The sequence below is a fragment of the Sinocyclocheilus rhinocerous genome, unplaced genomic scaffold (assembly GCF_001515625.1).
Source record: "Sinocyclocheilus rhinocerous isolate Xijiao unplaced genomic scaffold, SAMN03320098_v1.1 scaffold1074, whole genome shotgun sequence".
Classification (NCBI taxonomy): domain Eukaryota; kingdom Metazoa; phylum Chordata; class Actinopteri; order Cypriniformes; family Cyprinidae; genus Sinocyclocheilus; species Sinocyclocheilus rhinocerous.
The window spans coordinates 268,525-280,067 of NW_015642525.1; the positions used below are offsets into that span (position 1 = coordinate 268,525).

At 40.2% G+C, this 11,543-nt stretch overlaps 1 pseudogene; it reads right to left on the bottom strand.

Moving 5' to 3' along the window:
* Positions 1-6,269: 6,269 nt before the first annotated feature.
* Positions 6,270-8,082, bottom strand: LOC107756056 (zona pellucida sperm-binding protein 4-like; annotated as a pseudogene).
* Between the last annotated feature and the right edge of the window lie 3,461 nt (positions 8,083-11,543).

Consider the following 11,543-nt stretch of genomic DNA (forward strand, 5'->3'; position numbering starts at 1 on the left):
TGCTCTGCTTTGGTCTTTTTGTACTCTACAGATTCCAGTTAATAGACTATAGCTCCTCCCTCTTCATTAACACTCATGATTCTCCAGACTTTCATGAGAAGGAGCTTGTGCAACTGGGTGATTCTCATTGGTTCCTAATATTCAAATAAAAAACACAAATCTGGGTCCGTATTTATCAAGACTCTGAGAATTACTCTCAAGAACGCTGCTAAGAATTGACTTATGCCGAGTTCACACTGCACGATTTTAGCCCGATTTTTCACTCGCCGACAAGTTTTGCGAAATCGCAGACAAATGCCCGAAATCGGAGGCAAATCGGTGCTTGTTCACACGAGTGACAATCACGCAGTATGAATTATCAAAAACGCGATCTGAGGAATCTAAATATTTGGCATGCTAAATATCTGGAGCTGTCGGTGATTCACAATTACCCCAGATAGTCACGCAGTGTGAAAACAACGGCGATCCGACGAGTTTGAAAATCGTGCAGTGTGAACTCGGCATTAAGTGTAAAAAAATTATTGGCTCAGAGCTGTGCTTAAAAGTTAGTTATCAAGCATCTCAGTCGTAATTTAGGCGAAGTGTAGGACTAAATCTTATGTGCCAGTCTTAGAGTTGATTCACGACACTTTGATGTGCCACAAACGGGATTTTGGATGACGAAATACGCATTGACCAATCACTGAATAGATTTCCTTATTTAAGAATATTCTCAGATAAATTCACATTGAATGGTGAAATTCCTAAGAGGAGTTTACATTCAACACACATTTGAGAGTGAAGAATTTTAAAGGGAATACATTATGATATACACATTGGCAACTAAAAATAAGCACGTTTTCCACTAGGGCTGCACGATAAATCGCATGCGATATTTAACGCACATCTTGTCAGTAAAGCCGGTTCTTTAATCAGCGGTTAATCTCCATCACGTGCGGGCTTTCACATGGAGCAGCATTAACTACACAGAGCCATTGTTCACTGAGGAGCTGCGCAAAATCACGATCATATTTTGCGCATGTTTTGGCGTGCCCATGTTCAATACATTTCATACATATGGTTATTGTTTATCAACTCGTTTACCTCTTTTGGCTGTGTCTCCAGCCTGCCACCCAGAAGCAGACAGGAGGCCCCAATTTATGTTCCATGACTAAAGAGGCCCCATCATATATTTTGTCTAATGTCAAAACAGGACATGCAACTTTACCGTATACTGTATTTTTGTAATGTCTGCACCAAGGAGGTCTCATGCAGGCCTCACACACAGGCAGATACATGATTATAACAGTAGAAGAACTTGATATATAAATGGCTAGATTCATATTGATTATACTTGAGTAGTTCATATTTTGACCAATAAAAATCTTCTACAAAGTATTGACACTGCAACAGGAATACTATACTATAGCACTGAAAAGAAAAAAACAAGAGTGACAAATAAAACCTCCTAAAAAAACACTTGTGTATTAAAACTTGTTAATAATTATGTGTACCCAAAGTGGAGGTTGGCAAAGTGTTGTCTGAAGGCTGCCCCATCACATGTATTGATGTTGCTCAGGGGGCTGGCATCTCCAGCTTCTCCATCGTCATCATCCTCTGGTGGGGGTGGGATGTTGCGCTTCTTGCAAATATTATGCAGTATTGCACAAGCCATTATGATACGGCACACTCTTTCAGGGGAGTACCGAATTTCTGAGTGTAGAATGTGGAATCTATGCTTCCACTGGCCAGTCCCTCTCTCCACCACACTTCTTGTGATACGATGTGCCCTAAGGGATACGAAATTAAAACCTTATTTATAGCCTATATTAGAATAGAGAGTTGTATTAATAAACTATAAAAATAATTGTGCATAAATAGCTATAGGCTACCTGTTGTAGTTGAGTTGGGCTTCTGTCAGTGGCATATGGAAAAGGGTGAGCGGCCAACGGCATAAAGGGTATCCTTTATCTCCTATTACATGACACCCCGGAGGCACAAAATGCCTTTCAAATAGCTGCTTCAGGCCACTTTCATTTAATATCCGCACGTCATGTGTAGACCCAGGCCATTTGGGTACCACATCCAAAATATTGTAGTCTGCATCGATCGAACACTACTTGTGTGTTGATGCTGTGGTACCTCTCCCCGTTCATAAACGTTTTCGTTTAAGCTGGGAGCAATGATCTTTATATGAGTGCCATCAATCGCACCTACTACTCCTGGGAAGCCGGCTATTTGCATAAATTGTGTTTGCTTCTGTTGGATTATGCGGGGTTGTTGTTGGGAAGTCAATAAAATGCGTGACAATGTGTGGAGCTGTAAGTGCCATAATTGTTTCCATGACAATTCGGCTTATTGATGGTTGTGATACCCCAAATCATCAGCATTGCATTGCTGCATTTTTCCCGTGGCAAGGAAACGAAGCGTCATCACAACCTTCAGTTCTGCTGAAAATGCATTGCTGCGTATAGTTACTGGTGATATGACGTCCCTCCCCAAATCGCTGACAAATATGATGCCTGCTCTGTCCAAACGATACTGTTTGATTAATTGCTCATCGTCAAACATTTCAAGAACATTCTTCCTCTCCTGAAAGATTCGCGCACGTCTCTGTCTCCTCAGCGCCATCACAAGACCCTACTAGCAACTCCTAGCCACTTGAGAGACCTCTCGAACTGTCTTAAATAACTGGGAGTGTAACAGTGATTCTTAACTTTAAGAAATTTGTTAACTTGCTTTTATTCTTATCTTTGAAAGTAGAAGTATTTTTAAGTATAAAAGCAAGTTATCAAATTTCTTAAAGCTAAGAATCACTCTTACTCTCCCAGTTATTTAAGACCATTCGAGAGGTCTCTCAAGTGGCTAGGAGTTGCTAGTAGGGGCTTGTGATGGCGCTGGGGAGACAGAGACGTGCGCGAATCTTTCAGGAGAGGAAGAATGTTCTTGAAATGTTTAATGATGAGCAGTTAATCAAACAGTTACATTTCCTCAGTTATTCAAACAGAAACGAGCTAAGAATATTTACATTGCCAAAGAACATCATAACTTCAGTCTAGCGTGAGTATTTTATGCTCTTTAAAAACACTCCCGTTTTAATCAGTGAAGCTACCTACACTGTATCATGAATAAATCTCTTACCCTTATTTACACTGCACACGTCTGCGGCGCGTTACGGTTCCGACACGGCCACTGGAGCTGATCACGGCTACTCACCAGTTTCTGAAGCGGTCTCTGTGCTGCATCACTAAAGATAGGCACCTATATTTTTGACGGATAATAATAATAATAATAGTCTTGCTGTCATCAAAGAAATCAGCACCAAGCGATATCTCTGACTATCGTCGATACACGATACTATCATCTACCAGCACAACCCTAAATTGAAGGTTGTGATGACGATTAGTTTCCTTACCATAATGTATTCTCTTGAAAATTCTTTGTCAAATGTGTTGAATGTAAACTATTAAGAATTTCACCATTCAATGTGAATTTATCTGAGAATATTCTTAAATAAGGAAATCTATTCAGTGATTGGTCAATGAGTATTTAATCATCCAAAATCCCGTTTGTGGCACAGCAAAGTGTCGTGAATCAACTCGAAGGCTGACACTTAAGATTTAGTCCTACACTTTGCTTAAATTACAACGGAGATGCTTGATAACTAACTTTTAAGCGCAGCTTTGAGCCAAAAACTTTTTTTACACTTAAGTCAATTCTTAGCAGTGTTCTTGAGAGTAATTCTCAAAGGCTTGATAAATACAGGCCCAATGTGGCCTGTAGCACGAAGCGAGATGAACAAACTCAGAATTGCAGAGTAAGTTTTGAGTGGACAAACCCCAATAAAGGCAACCTGGTTTAGATCAGGATCACCGGGCTCACAAAACTCGATATAAAAGTTATGTCAATTAACTCTGGAGTGCATGCACCTGAAAGTGTGACACATGCAGCAAACAGTCAATCACACGGAACGTGGAGAGCATCAGCAAAGCATCATTTGGATTAACTTTTCTGCTAAAGAGTAAGAGATGTTATTAAAAATATAATAAATTTAAATGCATTTACAAGGCAGGAATAAACACTTCTGCTGCAGCAAAAGTTTGGCAGCAGAAAGAAAATATATGACTGCAAAGGAATCAACTGAATTTAATTATAGTTTCACACAGAGCTCAAAAGGAAAACAGTACAAGTTTAGACATTTTAAAAGTTGGATATATTAAAGCTTATATATATATATATATATATAAATAATTGAATGAATTAATTATAACAATTATTAATATAAATATAATAAATAAGTAGCTGCAAAAGTCGGGCAATTTTGTCTCAAATTCTTTGACTGTAAACTGCTTTAATTTGGAGTGAGAGATACGGGGGAGTTGCTTTTTTTGCATCAGATATATGTCACTTTGCTCACAGCTGATTAGTCAGGTTTGGATTTGCGATCTCTAACCCGGAATAAAACCTGCTCCGGAGCAGGGTAGCCATGTAGCGCAAGTTACCATAGTGACGAAACCCACTCAAAACCAACATCTTCTTGAGCCCGAAAACTCAAGAGTTTGCTCAAACTAAACGTGAACTTACCTGGGTAAAAACTGAAACCTGCTTCGTGTTACAAGCCACTGGGGTGTGTTTCCCAAAAGCATCGTTAGCACCATTGAACTCTATTGGTAATGACGGAACTTGTGACCATAGTTGCTTTTGGGAAACTCACCACTTGTTAAAGTTGACAATTCTAGATTGTTTTATTCTTTGAAACACATCTTGGAGTTGCCATAGCAATAGGCCTGTATATTCAGACTGGCTCGAGAATAAGTTTAACATACTCAGAATTGCCTTACTTTAAGCAATACTGGAAGCTTCTCCCAGCCCTAGCCATTATATTCTTAAATGCCAGTCATTTACATAAAATAAGTGCTTTTAATATCATGCACATCTTGCAAGATCAATATCCTTCAGTATAGTCCAATCCTCTTGCATTTTTATATGCAACACTCTCAGATAGCAACTAAGATGTTTACTCCATTTAAGGGCATAAAGAAACTAAAAGGCATCAGTCTTCCAATAGTATTAATTCTAATAACAAGTCCTATCAACTGACACATCTAACTTGACAGGCTGACCAACAGTTCTAGTCAAAAGGTCCAAAGTTGGGCCTGGAGGGCCGTGTCCTGAAGAGTTTCTCCAACACTCATTAAAGACACCTGAACCAGCCAATCAAGGTCTTACTAGGCATACTAGAAAATAGTGATGGGTAAACGAAGCACTGAGGCTTTCCTCTGACGGTTTCGGGAAAAGATTCAAAGCTTTGCGAGTGTCAAAAACAGCAGCATCTGGTGGTTAATAAAAAAAATAAAGCAGCCAAAGGCCTGTGAAAGACACTCCGTTGGACAAAGCAGCAACCACAAATTCCATAGATCGACTTGTGCACAAATAAAAGCCTAACAGTCTGTGTTTGTTGAATTTCTCTGATAAAATTTACCCATTAAACTGTGGCATTAAAAGCAAATATGAATATCAATTTGTAATAGAAGAATTATGTACACATGAATCACATGTGCCAAATATTTAATTTATGAAAGAAATTATTCTTCATATTACTTGTACGACTGGGTATTTAAAAACATAAATGAGTAAGCCTGAAAACTTACTCGTAAAAAGTGAAATCTTGGGTTTCGAACATTCCAACACATGCACGTGATCGGACAGAGTGAGGCCTTGTTTTTCGTTGATCACGTGATTCTCTGAAAACAATACGCATTCCTGCACAGAGCTTCTTGAGAAATTGTGCTGCTTACTGGATACGCGCTTTGAAGATTCAGTGTCATATGTACCATCACTACTAGAAAGTTCCAGGCAAGTGCGAGGCAAGTTGGAACTAAACGCTGCAGGACACCAGCCCTCCAGGACAGAGTTTGGAGACCGGTGGACTTGCATGACTGGATAAACCCCTTCAAATGGCATCAGAGATATGGCCAACAAGTCAACTTCTAGACTATAATGGGACTTGGGTATGGGAGAACAAGACAAAGAGCAAAGTTAACCAGAAGTTGCCATAACCCTATATTTGAGTCCATATGAGGACCCTGCATGAAGTATGAGTGCCCAGATTAGCAACTAGAGCGTCGCAAATAGTTAAACGGCTTGCACAGAAGCTGACTCGACGCATAACCTTGCTAAAGCAAATGGAACCTTGGTTTAGTAGTGTAGCCCTAGAAAAACTGGGAACAGTCATGCAAGATTGGACTCTGCAAAGTCAACTCAACATCAAACAGAACTAGCATCTTGGAGTTTAATGCAGTTTATTAAAACAGCCAAATTTACATGACCAGAGTAACTTCTCCGCTAGAAACCACAGTCTGCCCATTAGAGATGGTCTTGGCATGAGTGTCTCTTCCTGAAAGAATGGTAGAAGCATTTCAAAAACAAACACTCAATTCATCAAGTCAAGTTATAGCAAGTTCTCACTCTTCCTGGTGCAGCTTTGCTAGCAGGAGCCGGAAGAGGGATGGCACACCGCTGTACTGCAGTGGATGAAGATCTGACAGGGAAGAAAGAGGGTTAAGCCATAGAATCCATTAAAAGGAGTAATAATATGGATTCAGGAAGAGCATACAGTTTCCTGCAGAGGAGCCAGTGAGGCTGGATCTACAAATGTGAACATCTTCACAACAAAGCGCTTTTAGTGGGTTGGGAACTGAAGACCAGATGATCCGGTCACTGGAACCAGTGTGGTCAGATAACAGTCATCCTGGTAAGGGCATCTGAAGAGTGAAGAGATAGTTAGAAAGTCTCCCAGCAGACTAACTGGATAAAGATTGGCATTACTCACCCATCGATCAGAAGGTCCCACTGGGGGAGACTGAGTGGACTGGGGGTTGATGTCGCCCAACAACGTCCCAGCATCAGGACAATGTTGGGGTCAGTCCTCTCCATAATGCACACCTCAACATACACAGGCTCCTGCAGGACTTTTGTGATGGGATAATCAGCATCACTGTAGTAGGAGGTGTAGGCCTCATCCCCTGAGGAACACTGGGGTTTAAACAAACTGCTGGAGTTTGAAAGGCTTTAGGATGACACAGGACAAGACCTTACCTTCTGCACAGCCTTTGGTGACACATTGGCCAGTCTGAGCTCCACCCTGAGAGGTCCAGGAGCAGCTACTGGTGGAGGTGGAGGAACAGAGTTGACCTCCACAACCAGAGCTTCCACAGAAGTTCCAGAGTACCTACACTGGAAGAGAAACCTGGACAACAGACAGTGAGCTTGTAGCATTTATCAGAGAACAACATTCACACCAAGTCATAGACCACTTACTCAAAATGACTGTCCCTTGTGATGGAACCAAACGGTCCAATCCCCACTTCATATGAGGTCATTCTGTTCTCATACATCACATATCCACTGTCCTCCTGTGAACAGGAACGGTGTCAGCATCCAGTCCATCATAAGCAATGCAGAATAAAACCAGAAGCAGCTGCTCACCATCATGCTCGTGCCACATGCAGTCACAGGGAACTGGTATATAGCAAAGTAAGGTGTGGACGCCACAGGAGCGCAAGGTGGGTGGTTTCCACCCAGTAGATGAACCGAATCCAGACTCAGTCAAGGCAGAGTAACATCTCTAGACACCACTACCACAAACTGACCATCTCTAATACACTGGACTGTCACTAGAACAAGGTAAAAGAGCAGGTTAAGGCTGAGGATCAATTTAACATGAACAATAAGATTGAGAACACTTACCTGCCCTCCCATAGTAACACTGCTGTCTTTTAAAGCAGCAGTTGATAGCTTCACACTCAGCACCACTGATCCCAGGTTGTCCACATTGGATCTGCTCATAATCAGCTACAGCACATTTATCAAGGGGCTCTGTCTGCGCCACTGGCTTCTGAAGCTGAAACTGCTGAGGAAACCGCTGGTTAGTTTGTTGTTGAACTGGCTGCTGAAACCGCTGGTCAGTTTGCTGGATCATCAGAGCTTGAGGGTTCTGGAGCAGATTACTCCACTTTGGAACAGCATGACAGAACGCACAAACTGCCAAAATCTGAAACAACCACCAATGTCCAGCCATTATTCAACAGCTAGTCACAAAGTCGGGATGCTGCCCTTTGGCCTTTTTGTACTCTACAGGTTTCAGCTAATTAAAGATAGTCCCTCCCTCTTCATTAACCCTCACGATTCTCCAGACTTGCATGTGTTGGCGCTTATGCATCTGAGTGGGTGCTTCTCAATGTCCCTCCTCGTTTCCTCGCTCCTCCGTCCTCCATCCTATGACCCGGAAACCGATCGAGCTCAGCCATCTTGTAAGACATCTCAATTATCAAATTGCACCGCAAGGAGGCGAGGATTGAGGAATGAGGAGGCTTCCTGAGGAGCTATGAGCGAGGATACACAGGTGTATCCTTTGTGGAAGTGTTTTTCATCGAAAAACCTGAAGCACGTATATATTCTCCTCCCCCTTCACATCTGTTGTAATAATTTAAATTTATATTTTACCTTTGCAGTTTAAATAAACCATACATGTCATATATTTTAAACAGGGTATCTTGCTTTATTAATATTTATTATGAATATCTTAAATAACAAACTTTAACCATATAAGGGCAGATCCCTTTAGCGCAGCTGATGACGCTTTGAAGTGACGCTAAAGGGAGCGAGGATATATCATTTCACTTGATTTAACTCCTCCGTCCTCCCGTCTTTTCCTTGCATCTTTCCCTCGCATCCTGAAGGGGTGGAGCTAAGACGCAAGGAAAGGAAGCAAGGAAAGGAAACGAGGATGCACAAATAAGAATTGAGAAGCACCCAGTGATTCTCATTGATTCAATTCTCCTTGTTTTATACATGAAAACACAAACTTGTGCATAATTCAAAATAGCATACTAGTATTATTTCTGCCATTTTGAATTCGGCCTTAGTTTTATCCTTCATTAGCTGAATCCAATTGCTGACGTTTTGACAATTCTAGATTGTTTTATTCTTAGAAACACATCTTGGAATGTACAGGCCTGTATCTTCAGATTGGCTCAGAAGAAAGTTGATTTAACATACTCATGATTACTTTGAAGCTTTGAGTGATACTTGAACCCTGTCCCAGCCATAGCTGCTCTATTCTTAAATGCTGCCGTATAATTAAAATACAGTCATATTACAGAGTGCTTTTAAAATCTTGCACACACTGCAAGATCAATATACTTCGGTATAGCCCAAAATTTTATTTGCCAGGGTGCAGGTTAGCCCTTCACTCATGAGGAAATAAAACACCTCAAATTTATTGAAATACATATGTATTGTAATTTGTTTCTTGTCAGAGAAGGATTGGCTCCACCAGGTTTTTTCTCTCAGCTAAACATGCTAAGGAATTATTTTGCTTGCCCCCATCACTTTTGTTTGGAGTGGGAAAGAAATGCTAATACAAATAAAATTAAAAAGAATTTTAAAAAGCCACACTTTTTTTTTGACCTGACAGCGAAGGCCAAGTATGGTAACCAATACTTGAAAATTGTCCTCTGCATTTAACCCTTCCAAACTACTGCATGCACATCAGAAGCAGTGAGTAGTGAACACCCAGAGCAGTTGGCAACCAGTCGCTGTGGTGCCCGGGGAGCAACTGGGTGTATTGAAAGTGGAAGAGAGCACTGTTCATTCAATCCCTAACCTACATTCCCTACTGAGATTGAGATTTAAATCTGCAACCTTCAGGTTAACCTTCAGGTTACAAGTCTGACTCCAACAATTAGGCCACAACTGCCCAGATTGCAACTAAATCTTTCCCCATTTAAGCAGATAGTACTAGCAGAATGAATCAAATATGACCATATGTGGAGGGGTGGGGGGGCATTCATAGCCTAATGGTTAAAGCGTTGGACTTGTAACCCAAAGGTCATGGGTCTAGTCTCAGTACCAGCAGGAATTGTACGTGAGAGTGAATGTATAATGCTCTCTACCTTATATACCCACAGCTGAGGTTACCTTGAGCAAGACACCAAACCCTCAATTGCTCCCCATGTGCCACAGCAAAATGTGTATGCGCACTTGGATGGGATAAATGCATGTTGGTTGGACGGGTAAAACATTCTGTTAACCAATCAGAAGTTAACGATTAACCCTTAATTTGGTACCTTATGCAGTGACCCAGGTTAGCAACTGAGGATGGATAAGGGTCATGGCTTGTACACAGGGTTTCTGCAGGATTTTTAAGCTAAAATTTAAGACTTTTTAAGACCTGCACAAATAAAATGAATACCATATGAGCAGGGTAGGGCAATGTCTATAGTACCATATTAAACTGTAAAATTACTGTAAAAAGCATAATTTACAGTTCAGATACAAGTTTTCACAAAAACAGAAAGTTTTATAAAATTATCAACTTTACATTTATATTAAACTAATTACTGTAAAAAGCATAATTTACAGTTCAGATACAAGTTTTCACAAAAACAGAAAGTTTTATAAAATTATCAACTTTACATTTCAGCCTTTAAACTATTTTTAAGAAAATGGATGAGTCAAAAGTATTAATTATTATATTAAAAAAATGATTATCAATAAATTATTATATAAATTAAATAACATAAATTAGGGATGTGCAATATTGACAAAAAATGATATCTCGATACATTTCTGGGATTTTATCAATAACGATAATTAGACGATATTTTGCTGAGTGTGTTATTGTGCACACAATTAATCTTTTCCAATACATTTTATGGGCATTTTTACCTTTAAGCCATTTTTTCTAAAAGTGTGCACCATCTTTTGAGTCAAATTCTTGCACTTGGGCTGTTACCAAGCAAATGAAATCAGTATCAACACAATTTATCTTTGCAATGCAGAGGAAACACAAAAGCTGAATGAAACAGTCATGTTGCTCCAAAATGCGAAACAGTGCTCGTTGTTCACCGACAAGCTGCGCAAAAAATGCGCAAAATATGATCGTGGTTTTGCGCAGCTTGTCAGTGAACAACGGCTCTGTGTAGTTAATGCTGCTCCATGTGAAAGCCCACAAGTGATGGAGATTTACGCTGATTAAAGAACCGGCTTTACTGACAAGATGCGCGTTAAATATCGCATGCGATTTATCGTGCAGCCCTATATAAATATAGACATTTTCTGCCCCATATCTTGAATTATGTGATCATTTTAAAAGACTGATTCATGCAGTGAAAGAACTCACTCTAAATGCGCATGCGCACTAGTTTAACCTGTTAACTTACTAGACTTCATCACCTAATGTATGCATGCACTCTGTAGGTGTTTTGTTTGCATTTCGTGATGTACTCGATAATATCAGATCACACATAGTTAAAAACAACAATTATGATATTATCACAGACCAATACATATTGCACACCCCTATACAGTTTCGATTTTTATAATGCATTGTCTTCTTATAGATCCACCAGTTCACATTTAAAGCTCTGCGTGTTTGCAGGGTAAAAACATGGGTGGATTTTTGCATTGGTCTGAACAAAACAACAGTTTTATTGAAAATGCTCATTCATTCTCTGCCAGCAGGTGGAGCATTTGGTAGAAATATAACCGTTTCCCCGGTA